The 13,307-nt window shown below is 42.4% G+C and overlaps 1 protein-coding gene across 1 annotated transcript in view; it reads right to left on the minus strand.

Annotated features, from left to right (window-relative positions):
• ANKRD6 (ankyrin repeat domain 6) overlaps positions 1–13,307 on the minus strand; it is a 140,899-nt gene that overhangs the window by 79,157 nt on the left and 48,435 nt on the right. The gene's annotated exons all lie outside the window — the stretch shown is intronic.

The raw sequence follows: 13,307 nt of genomic DNA on the forward strand, positions 1-13,307 counted from the left end.
TCTCCTTCTGCCCCTCTTGCTTGTGCTCGCATGCTCTCTCTAACAAATAAATAAATCTTTAAAAAAATGAGTTTTGAGGTCAGATTCCTGGGGCTCAAATCCCGGCTCTGCCACTTACTTTGGGCAAGTTTCTAATGACTCTGAGCCTGTGTTCTCATGTGTAAAATAGAGTAACGGTTCTTACCTTATTGGGTTGTTGCAAAGATGAAATGAGATAATACACACACTATACAATGTCTGGCACATAGAAAGTGCTCAGTAAATATAAGCACAGCTGTGTGGTTGGTACTTAAATGTTCCTTGTTCTGTTCTCTCTTCTCTAGCTGCATGGCCACTGCTTTCATTCAGGATATCATCATTTCTTACCTGAACTATCGCAGTGGTCTCCAACTAGATGCTAATGATGTTTCCTGAAATTCTGCTTGTGATTATCTAAACTTGGAAATTGGGATAAGAAAGGTGAAGTAGTTTTCAGCTTGTGTAAGGGAATCTGCTGCTGCAGATGAGTTTTTACCAAGGGAAAATTAGGCCAGACTAATGTTCAGGATTCTGACAGTGAGTGTGCTTTGGCTCAAAATGCAATAAAAGATAACTTTGTAGAAGTCAATATAACCTGCCCAGATAGTTGTTAGGGATTTATTAAACTTGACCCTCAGGAAAGATAGAGCCATTGAGCCAACAGTGTTAAATTCTCTCTCCTCCGACTGGGCCTTAGAAGATCACTGTGCCAGTAAGAGAGAAGTTCCCCCTTCTGATGTGTCAGTGTTAGAGGAAGGGGAGTAATGAGAAACTTCTCCTCCAGTTTGTTTCAAGATGGCAAAGATGGAGTAGAGACAGATGAGCTGCAACGCAGGAGGGTCATTAACTCTGTCTATCTGTCAAGCAATAGTCTGCTAGGTTGTGGCACTTATGTCTTCGGTGCCAATTATTTTGCCTTTGTCTATGGACCTCTCATCCTCTGTGCTTCTAGTCAAAGAGGCTTTTATGACCAGATCATATGGGGGCTATGGAGACTGCTAATCACAGGACAGAAGTTCAAGTGCAGAAGCTGCCTCCCATGGTAGTCTCCCTGTCTCAAGTCCTCCCCACCCCCTCCCCACCTCAATATATGTGATCACTCTCAGAATGCTCTTTTCACAACAAATGTGATCGTGCTTCCCCTTTGCTTATAACCCTCAGTGCCTCACGTTCCCCCAGAACAAAGTCCGGCGAGACACAAATCCACACATGGCCTGGTCTTACCTCTATTTCCAACCACCTGCTCTGCTGACACCCCACCCACCCATTCTGCACCCTGGCTTCGCCACACAGGTACTCACCACCTTAAAAGCACCACCCTGCCCTTTCTGCTTACAATGCTCTTTAGATCTTTTCCAAACTCCTTCTCATCCTTCAAACCTGATTCAAAGTGTCCTTCTCTCAGATGATTCCTCCAATGCTACTCCACCCTCCAGGTTCCTAAGGCCCAAATCCCAAGGACCCTGAGCTCAAATCCCAGCTTGACTACTTGTGTTGGGCAATGTATTTAATAAATCTAGGTTCATTTCTGCGTGTATAAAATAGGAAGAATAACAGTTTTTACGCATTGGGTTGCTGCAATCATGGAATGAGGCTGATACAAATAATGTAACTTTTAAATCTCTCTGTAAGTATTTACCAAACTGGACTGCAATTGTGTGATGTCAGTATTCTTGGCCTCTCCTCCTCCCTTCCGATTAAAAAGCCTTCTCCGTTTAGCAGCTCTTCTAAGGACACTGTCCCAGAGAGGCTCCTGGGCTCTAGGATGCAGAATTAAAGGACAGTCAGCAGAGAAAGGAAAGGAAAAGGTTGACTTGCCAAGGGAGGCCAAGCTAGTCTGTATAACAAAGAGCTGGGAGAGTGAGCAAGTAGTGCCATGCCAATGCAGGACAGAGCAAGAGTTTCTGGAGGCTGCTGGTAAACAACAGGCTTCTAAACATTGTGGAATGTGAGAGAATTAGGGCGGGGAAAGGGGATATGAAAATTGTTACTGAGAGTTTGTGAATTGAGTTTCCTTTAATTTTTTAAGAGCAACAAGTAAAGATTACTACTTATTAAAAAATTACTTTTGGTCTTTGGATTATGATTATTTGAAGATGTCCATACAAATACTAGACCACAAGAGACTGAAATTCTTTGGGGTTACCCTTGTTTACAATGTCTTTGCTCTCAGACTCAGCTTCTCTAGTGCAGGGGCTGTGTTTCCTTTCTGTAAATCCAATGCAAGCACACAGCCTGGTATATGGCTTATGAGAATACATACTTGCTGAACAAATAAACATATCTATGCTTATACAACTGGATCATAGACTCCTATGAGCAAGTCAATGCTCTTATTTTTCCATGGGTCCAAATAAATCAGTTGAATGGTGGTCCCCAAAAAGGTATGTCCATGTCCTAACCCCCAGAGCCTGAGTGTTAAATTATATGACGAAGATATATTATGTTAAGGATCCTGAGAAGAGGCGGTTATCCTGGATTATCTGGGTGGGTCCTAAATGCAAGCATGTGAATCCTTAGAAGAGGAACAGAGGGAGTTTTAAGACAGAAGAAGAGGAGGGCGTGTGACCCCAGAGGCAGAGATTAGAGTGATGAGGCCACATGCCACCTGGACCCATCAGAGGATAGATGAGGAAAGGAAGAATTATCCCCAAGAGCCCCCACAGGGAGTACAGCCCAGCTGACACCTTGATTTCAGACTTCTGGCCTCCAGAATGTGAGAGAATAACTTCCTATTGTTTTAAGCCATCGAGTTTATGGTGATTTGTTACAGTAGCCACAGGAAAGTCACACAAATGCCTTATACATAATGGATGTTCAATAACTCTTTGTCAATTACCTATCAGGGGTCACTTACAATCACAAGCTGTGCTTCCTTTTCAAAGTCACTCACCCACACTTGCATGGCCAAGAGCCAGGACTCTACTATGTCACTTCAACACTTGTGATGCTGTTGTAACCAAGGGATCCTTCACTACTGTCTCAGGGACAGTCAGGTTCCAGGGGCTAAGTGTCTACTGACTACATATTCCAATAGAATGTTCTTCACTCATTCTTTCAGGAAGGAGACGGTACAGTAGGGAAGCACTTGATAATGAACTGGAGGGTGGAGAGCCACTCTCACTGGGGTCTCCCCAGCTGGCCGCCAGCTCAGGCTGAGTACTCAGCGGTTGACCTGCAGGAAACACTGCTGAACTGAAAGACAGCCATGTTAGATTTTCAGTTCCCAATTCTGAACCACAGTACTCACACACGCACGCACGTGCATACACATACCCCAATCATAAAGTTGCTCTGCCAGCCAAGAACTAAGTGAATGCAACCCTGCAGACATATTTTCAAATATGGTAAAAGGAAGTCTGAGATTAACATGAGTGTCTACTCAGAAGTAAAAATCCCAAGTGTCTACTCACAGTGACTTGCCACTATAATTTCAGCATTTTTTCCCCTACTATGTCCCTCAGGGAACAGGGGCCTTCCTCAAAGGCTTTCTCTCAAAGCTTCTCTCAAAGCTGGAGGAGGTCTCCCAGTTGGCAAGGCCATGACCCTTGCAGGAGACCACTCGCACACACAGATTGCTTCCCCTTATCAAAGTCTGCTCTGTGGTCTTCCAGAAATTATTGTTTTTAAGTCTGCTGGACCCAGTTTTCAGACGAGTGATTCCATTTTGATCAATTGTTCTGTCAATGAAGTATTAACATAATATCCATCTGCTACTACGTTAGAGATGATAGAGACTATGATGCATGTCACCCCTCCCTCCCAACTCCCATTTACCCTAATCCACATGACTTTCTGCAATAGCTCTTTCAAAATCTGTAACTTTCAGCAAGCATGACTGAGTTAGATGTGATTTGATAGTAATACTGTCCATCACCTACAAAAGGAGACATCCAGTGTTCTGGAAATGCTGGTACTACATCAACTGTTTCTACACCACTGTTTGCAAAAGACTATACACACATGGATTTCCCATCTCAATTCCCTTTTAAGAGTGGTTGAGGTAGAAGTAAGTAGAAGCAAGGGGAGAAGATTATTTAAACACTCCACCCACAGAGTGTGCTTCATGACTTTGGGCAAGTTATATAACTCTCTTGGGCTTTAATGTCCTCATCTATAAAATGGGGATAATAGTGGTAGCTACTGGCTTCATCAGGCAGCTAAAAGAATTACCTGTGGGTGTAGATGACAAGCATAGCACCTGGCACAGAGTAAACACTCAGGAAAAAGAAAATGGGGCGGGGGGCAGTGAAGCAAGGGTTATTAAGCGATAGCAAAGTAATAGCAAAGTGATAGTACAAAGCTCCCAAGGAGGGAGGGGACCCAAAGGGGTTGCCCAGCACTCAGGAAATATTAATTGTGCACATGCACATGTATAAAGTCAACCAGAAGCTAAATTCTTCAATTAGATTTCCAAATCCTTCCCATCATTTAATCCTTCCATCTTTTCTTTATAGTTCCCAAGGGCTGCCCCAGGGAGAGCTTGGTCCCTTGGCCTTACTCAAAACACAGCATGACACAGCGTTTGGCTTCAGCACAGAACTTTGCTGGGATCAAGTGTCCCTGGAGGAGGGGAATTAGGACTTCAAGTAGAGCTGGCCATCAGGGAGTCTCTGCAGCCTCTCCCCATACTCGGGCCATCAAATACCGACAATCAGACATGTGCATGCTTGGAAAGATGGGACCCTGACCTGGCAGACTCTGCATCCCAGGAAGGTGAGGACCTATCTATTAGGTGGAGGGCAAGCTTCAGGGGAATGCTCAGCCAGAAGTCAGCTCGTCTCACATTCAGCCTCTCTCTACCCATGGTTATTTCCCAGCTCAGACTTTCTCTCAAACTGGTTATTGTTCATATTTTAAGTTTCAGTCATAGATTAACCATGAGCAAATTTGGTCCAAATTCTTTTGCTAATAATTATATCACATGACAAACACATGCAGTTGTCATCAGCATCAGTTATGGTGCATTATTTGAAATTAAAATTCTACCACATCTTTACAAGAAGAGGTTCCTATAGTGAAGGCTGCAGGAACAGAAATGACACCGACCTTGAATTGCTTATTATATGCCCAAATTAGCACCAGAGATATTTATCCCCAAGAGTTTTAAACAATCTTAAAATAATTAGGTCTCTCAGGAATTTCTCATTATTATCATAGTCAAATTATTTCCACAATGAAAATATATTTAATTAGTTGAGCTTCAGCAGTCTTCAGGAGACAGGGTCAACCTGAGAAATTACAAAGCATGAGACCCTCTGTGTAAAGTCCCAGGTGAAGCCTGTGCCCTCCATCTTCTGATTGTTTTCTCACGGAATGAGGCTGTGATTCTCTTCAGCAAAGGGTGTGTCTGGATTCGCTATGATAAGTGAAGCTTTCATTCCCAAGCTTCCATCTATCTTCTTTGGGACTCAGTCCTTGGGAAGAATCCAGACCCCCTCCAGCCTTTCTCTGTGGGGGAGGGGGTTCCTCCCCAAACCCTGGGCAAGGACAGTTCCATGTGTTTTCCACCTTTGGGCAGATCGCCTCTTTGATGGTCATTTATATCTAGCCCAATGTCCAAACAAAGAGCGTGGTGGGAAGAGGGCAATAGACAAAAAAGAAGGAGAAAGGGGAGGAATGCTGGAGGAAGGACAACATGAAAAGACAATTAGCAAACCAGAGGGAGGATGCAGCTACTGACAAGAAGAAGGGGGTGGGGGGGAGCACACTAAAATGCAATCCCTTCCAATCCCCACCCCTCCCCAAACTAGAAATATTCCACCCAGCTGAATCTCTGCTCACTGGGGGATTTTTTTTTTTTTAAAGATTTTATTTATTTATTTGAGAGAGAGAATGAGAGAGAGAGAGCATGAGAGCAGGGAGGGTCAGAGGGAGAAGCAGACTCCCTGCCGAGCAGGGAGCCCGATGCGGGACTCGATTCCGGGACTCCAGGATCATGACCTGAGCTGAAGGCAGTCGCTTAACCAACTGAGCCACCCAGGCGCCCGGGATTTTTTTTTTTTAAGGTTTTATTTATTCATTTGACAGAGAGAGAGAGAGAGAGCACAAGCAGGGGGGAACAGCAGAGGGAGAGGGAGAAGCAGGCTCCCCGCTGAGCAGGGAGCCCAATAACGTGGGGCTCAGTTCCAGGACCCTGGGATCATGACCTGAGTTGAAGGCAGATAACCAACCGACTGAGCCACACAGGAACCCGGGGCTTTGTTAAATTAATGCAGGGATTCCTTGATAGAATATATGTATTAATGCAGGGATTCCTTGATAGAATATGAATGATAGAATACGTTAAAGCCCTGTAATACATATGTGTACGTGTATATAGCCATTCTTTCTTTTTAAAATTTAAAATATACAGAGAAGTGTACAAATAAGTGTATAGTGTGTTGAACTTTCAGAAACAGAACAGACCTGTGTAACTAGCACCTCGGTCAACAAAACAGATCACCAGTATCCCAGAAACCCCCCTCATGCACGTCTAATTCTACCTTCACCCCCAAGAGTAACCACTCTCCTCATTTTTAACATCATGGATCAATTTTGCCTATTTTTGAAATTTTTTTAATGGACTCAAATAGGATGTATCCATGTATCCTTTTCTGCCTGGTTTCTTTCATTCCACATTTTATTTGTGAAATTCATCCATACTGTTGCTTATAGTTCTACTCCAATCATTCGCATGGCTATGTAGTGTTCCATTGTATGAATATTCCACAATTCATTTATCCATTCTTCTACTGATGGGCTTTTGGGTGGTTTTATATTTTGTGTACTGAAAACAGTGTGGCTATGAACATTCTTACATGCATATCTTTTCGTGAAGACACATATGCCATGTCTACCTAGGAGTGGAATTGTTGGGTCATAGGCATGCATGTGTATGTTCAAATTTAGCAGATGTTTCTATGCATATTTCTCACAATCACATGTATCTATGGGTCTGTGTGAATCATATAAGGCACATGAGAGTCCCAGGGCAGGAGTGCTGGGTACTGGGTTTCTGTCTATTCCTTATGACTGTGAGAGGTCATCTACGCCTTCAAAAAGTCATGTAAGAAGAACAAATCTTTAACTCTAGTTTGCTTTTGTTATTTTTTTATAAATATGTTACAGAGCAAAAGAACTATCACTGCCTGAATATCATTAACTGAAAAATTGCTGGCAGACAAGGCTGACCCTGGACAGCACAGCCCTCTGCTCTAGGTCAACAGCAGCCTGGCCCCCTTCCACCAAAGAAGTGACTCACCTCCACCCATGGGCCCATATCAAATGCCCAATGGATGGAAAGAAGAGGACACCAAGAACAGCATTTCATTAGTTCATGACTAGTTTTTATCAAATTAGTCTTAAAAAGCAGTTGGATGTATTCCAATGATGAGAGATGAAAATGGAAATGGAAGCATAATTATTACTATGTAAATCATATGCTCGCCGGCCCACACATTGAGACTCAGGATCACACTGCTTTATAAAACACTGCATGCCACTAGACAATTTTATGAAAATGATAACAAAGCTCCAAAGGATGATAGTGTCTGGCAGAGTGACCACACATAGAAAGTGCCCAATAAACTATTATTGATGTTAAGGTTCACAGAAATAGTAGAAACTGGCTCCTAGCAAATGCACCTTTTGACATCCCCGGGATACACTCATCAATTATTTCTATTAGACCCACTAAAGAACATAACTTCTATATAATATATAAGGAGTTACACAGGTGAGGTTTCCTGTTCAGTCAAAAGGGGGAAATCCTGCCATAAAAGAAGACATAATCGACAAGCAGAAAAACAGGGATGGCAAGAGTTGTGTCCAGAGTTCCTGAGGATAAGCTGTCAGGCAGCTGCTGCCAGGGAGCCCTTGTCTGCTGAGAATCAGGTGAGCAGGATGCCCCGCCCAACTCCCCCAGGGCCTGGGGACAAGATACCATGCTTAATGGCTTCCCACCTTACCCCTTCATCCTCAGGTATGGGCAAACACATTAACACTGGTGCTACAGGCCAAAGAGGCAGGTCCTATTAGCATGCCTCTGAAACTGCTCAGCATGCAGCTCCCCAGAGCTGGCAGGAGGAGGGTGTGATAATGCTGGTTTCCCATCTCCGAGATCCACCTCTTGCCAGAACAACCCTTACCCCCTCCACCTGCCTCAATTTGTTGCTGGAACGCATCCTATGTAATCCCCCAAATAACAAGTTGTAACAGGATCTTCCTAGTTATTAGTTTTAGCAATGCGAACGGTACTCCATAAATCAGAAATTTCCTTGAAAGTAATATTTCAGGGGTGACAGTTCAAAATTTAACCTATAATTACCAAGGACTGAAGAAAGACTGACTGCAGGGGGTATTCCTTTAATGGTCCTTGGGACTGTCCCTCTTGGTGAATGTCAATCACAGTGAGAAAAGATCCTACATAATAAGAGCTTCCTTCTGTTGTTTCTTTTCTTTTTCTTGCTTTCTCTCTTTCTCTTTCTTTTTTCTCTTTTCTCTCTCTTTTCTTTTTTTGCTTTTACTTTTTCCTAATTGTAGTTTGATGCAATTTTAAAAAATTATCACACTGCTTTCAGCTTTTTTAAAATAGTGGGGTTTTTTTGTTTTTTTTTGTTTTTAAAGATTTTATTTATTTTTGACAGAGCGAGAGTGTACAAGCAGGGGAAGCAGCAGGCAGAGGGAGAGGGAGAAGCAGGCTTCCGCTGAGCAGGGAGCCCGATGTGGAGCTCGATCCCAGGACCGGGAGATCATGACCTGAGCCAAAGGCAGACGCTTAATCATCTGAGCCACCCAGGCGCCGCTAAAATGGTGTTTTAAGAACATCATTGGCTTGCTGTACTGTTCCTTTCTCAGAAATTATTTACAAATGTATAAATTATTTGTATATGTATAAATTATTTACATATGTATAAAATACTGACTAGTATTACCTCCCTTAAATTTTGATGGCTTTGTTGGGTGTCAACATAGCTGCTAAAAATCAGTTGGTTAACATTAGAGTCAGATAAATTTAGGATCCACTCCTTACTGGTTATTTAACCAGTAGAAGCTACTTAACTTCTCTGAGTATCAGCTGCTTCCTTTGTAAAATGGACATATTATCTATTTGTGATAGAATGGTGATGAACATTAAATAAGATAGTGTGAAATAAGATAATAGAAACATTATGTTGTAGAAATAAGATAACGAATCTAGAACGTACATAGATACCAGCTTTTAGTAATGACTATTATTAATGCTATTACAGGATTAAATAACCAAGTTTGACTCTGGTTCAATATTGCCTTCGTCAAGAGTTAGTCCACCTTTTAGGATTTGAGACACTTGGAAGAACCTGGCCTCCGTGAACCCTGTGAATGTTCTGTCACACAGAAGTTCTGGGTTTAAATGATGTATTTTTCTGATTTCATCTTGTAAATAGTCTCGCGGAGACCCCTGTTTCGGACACTTGTCTGTACCCCTTCATCATTCTCTTGACTTCACCTTGTCAGCCACTGCTGCTCCAACCAGAACTACCGACCATAGACCTACACAGCACCTCACCTGGGATGCAGTTTCTTGGACACCACGGAGTGGGACTCCCTCAGGACACCTCTTGGCATGACCTACAGGTGTGGAAAGTACACACAGATGGAGCCACCCTGCGACTTGCCATAGGGACATTTTGTGGACACGTTCCAGAATCCTGAACTCCCAAGTTCCCCCTGAACTTTCTGAACCCCCAAAGCAACTTTTACTTGCTAAAGGAGAGCTGCCTCTTCTTGCCTAGAGACCAAAGACCTCACCTGAGGCAACTGCCTCATAAGTGATGCTCCCCTTCCTCAAAATCCACCCACCCTAGCCGATAATTAGTGTCAGGTCTCAGCACCACTCTGTGAGGAAACAGAGTCCCTGCTCTTGCAGGAACAAGCTTCAAAGCGAAGGACTTTCAGTTTCCACTGTTCTGTACTGATGGAACTGAGGGAACACACGGGTGAGGGAAGGTCAATGGGAAGAATGTCCGGTTAGACTGATGAGAATGTATCAACACAAAAGCACTCCCTTGTAAGTTGTGGCTTAGTATCTGGCACAGACACCTGAAGCTGGCATGGCTCCTTGAAGCCTGGGCACAATAATGGCCTACAGAGACTAATAGACATGCTGGGACAGCAATGGGAGAATATTGAGGGAGGAGTCAAAAGGCAAAAAGGTGGGTGTGCTAGACTGGATTTATTATAAGAGAACCAAAGAACTCCCTATCTGAACATGATCCCAGGAAGGCCAAGAGTTCCCTTCCTTCACTAAAGGGATAAGGGCACTAGTGAGGGGGATGGCATCATGGAGAAGTCCAGTGGTTCTGTTCTCTGTTGACTGGAGTGGACTGTAGGAGATGCTGCCATAGTATAAGGCTCTTTTGAATTAATGGGAGATGACAGGATTCCAAAATAGCAGAGGCCAGGCTGTGACAACTATCAGAGGCTAGGTGGATATGAATACCATAATTGCCAGCAAGGCCCCAGTGGCAAACAAGGGCCTTTGGCCATTAGGAAGGAATCTGTGGCAATGCTGATTGGCCATGGGCAAGATGGGAAGACAACTGACTAGGATATTACTTGACTTGCATAAAAAAAGACTGATCTGAGATCAGAAGGCTGATACCAGCTGCTGTAATTCAAAGGTTTAAAGGCCACTGGCTAAGAGACTAGGTCTTCTCCAGGAAGGACCCTGCAATACCACCACACAGCTCATATGATAAAGATTTCATTGATCCTTCTACAAAAGGACCGGGACCCACTTACTAGGATTGTTGGCACTGGGGAAAGTGGAATGCCAGATTTTTCATGTTGGCTATGGGTCTAAGCTGACTCTGATCCCACAGAACCAAAATGGTAGTTCTCCAATTGAAGCAGAGGCTTAGGGAGTCCAGGTGATAAAGTTGTCACCATGTCTACTTCATAGTGGGTCCACAGAAGCATCTTGTGGTTATTTCATATAGATATACCTAGAAACTGGCAGAACCCACATAATGGTTCCCTGTGGAAGAGTCAGGATACTCTCTCTGTAGAATAGGAAGATATATAGATGTTATTTTTCTTGTATCTGTAAAGCAAAACATAGTATTTTGTTCCTAGAATAATAGTTGACAGTATATATTCCTTTACAAGACTGTATGAAGGAACACTCACATTACATTTGCCTTTTGTCATATCTGATATTCCTTACATGTCCAGTAATTTTGTCCAGTATCAGGCAAGCTGAACGTAAGATACCATAAAAAGTCCACGAAAAATACATGTTTGGCAATTTGAGATTCAACAGTTAGAAGATACTCATTTGGGCAAATGAAATCCCCACTCTCCCTACAAAGTTACCATTTTTTAATGAGGAAAAATACAAATTTGTTAGACAAATAGGAAGAAAAAAAATGACACCAACTTCTGAAATTGTAATTAAAAGCTATAATTAGGAATGCCTGCAGTTCATTTTTAACTTTATAGGGGAAGGTTGTGGAGTGAAGTGATTTAGCACTGAATTACTTACACTGATGATTTTAAATAATTTTAGGTGTTAGAGCTGATCCAAACAATGACACACAAAAAAATTCTTAAGTTTAAAGAACCATATCCTACTCTTATTTATTCCTTATTTGCCTCCACAGTGCTTTGCACAAAGTAGATACTCATTAAACACTTGGTGAGACAAAGAATCCTAAAATTTATATAGACTCACAAAAGATCGATAATACTCAAAGCAATCTTGAAAAAGAAAAGCAAAGCTGGAGGCATCAGAATTCTGGACTTCAAGTTATATTTCAAAGCTGCAGTAATCAAAACAGTATGGTACTGGCACAAAAAGACACACAGATCAACAGAACAGAATAGAAACTCCAGAAATAAACCCACAATTATATGGTCAATTAGTCTTCAACAAAGCAGGCAAGAATATGCAATGGGAAAAAGACAATCTCTTCAACAAATGGTGTTGGGAAAACTGGACAGCAACATGCAAAAGAGTGAAACTGACCACTTTCTTATCTCATACATAGCATTATCATACACAAAAATGAACTCAAAATGGATTAAAGACCTAAATATGAGACCTGAAACCATAAAAACCCTAAAAGAGCACAGGCAATAACTTCTTTGACATAAGGCATAGCAACTTCTTTCTAGATATGTCTCCTGAGGCAAGGAAAACAAAAGCAAAAATAAACTATTGGGACTACAGCAAAATAAAAATCTTCCGTGCAGAAGGAAACAATCAACAAAACTAAAATGCAACCTACTGAATGGGAGAAGATATATGCAAATGACTATCTGACAAAGGGTTAGCATTCAAAATATATAAAGAACTTTTAGAACTCAGCACTCAAAAAAAAATGAATAATCCAATTGAAAATGAACAGAAGACTTGAACAAACATTTCTCCAAAGAAGTCATCCAGTAGACTAATAGACACATGAAAAGATGCTCATCATCACTTATCATCAGGGAAATGCAAATCCAAACTACAATGAGATATCACCTCGCGCCTGTTAGAATGGCTAAAATCAACAACACAAGAAACAACAGGTGTTGGCAAGGATGTGGAGAAAAAGGAACACTCATGCACTGTTGATGGGAATGCGAACTTGTGCAGCCACTGTAGAAAACAGTATGGAGGTTCCCCAAAAAGTTAAAAATAGAACTACCTTATGATCCAGCAATTGCACCACTGGATATTTATCCAAAGAACACAAAAACACCAATTCAAAGAGACACAGAGAGAGACACAGCAAGAGAGAGAACACAAGCAGGGGTAGTGGGAGAGGGAGAAGCAGGCTTCCCGCGGAGCAGGGAGCCCGATGCGGGGCTCAATTCCAGGACCCTGGAATCATGACCTGAGCCGAAGGCAGACACTTAACGACTGAGCCACCCAGGTGCCCCCACCCCAATGTTTATAGCAGCATTATCTACAGTAGCCAAGTTACAAAACAGCCCAAGTGTCCATGGATTGATGAATGGATAAAGAAGTGGTAAATAGGGTGCCTGGGTGGCTCAGTTGGTTAAGCAACTGCCTTCAGCTCAGGTCATGATCCTGGAGTCCCGGGATCGAGTCCCGCATCAGGCTCCCTGCTCAGCGGGGGGTCTGCTTCTCCCTCTGACCCTCTTCCCGCTTGTGCTCTCTGTCTCTCATTCTCTCTCTCTCAAATAAATAAATAAAATCTTAAAAAAAAAAAAAAGAAGTGGTAAATATATACAATGGAATATTATTCAGCCATAAAAAGAATGAAATCTTGCCATTTGCAACAACATGGATAGAGCTAGAAAGTATAATGCTAAGC

This window comes from Phoca vitulina, unplaced genomic scaffold (genome assembly GCF_004348235.1).
Source record: "Phoca vitulina isolate PV1807 unplaced genomic scaffold, GSC_HSeal_1.0 scaffold11, whole genome shotgun sequence".
Taxonomy (NCBI): Eukaryota; Metazoa; Chordata; class Mammalia; order Carnivora; family Phocidae; genus Phoca; species Phoca vitulina.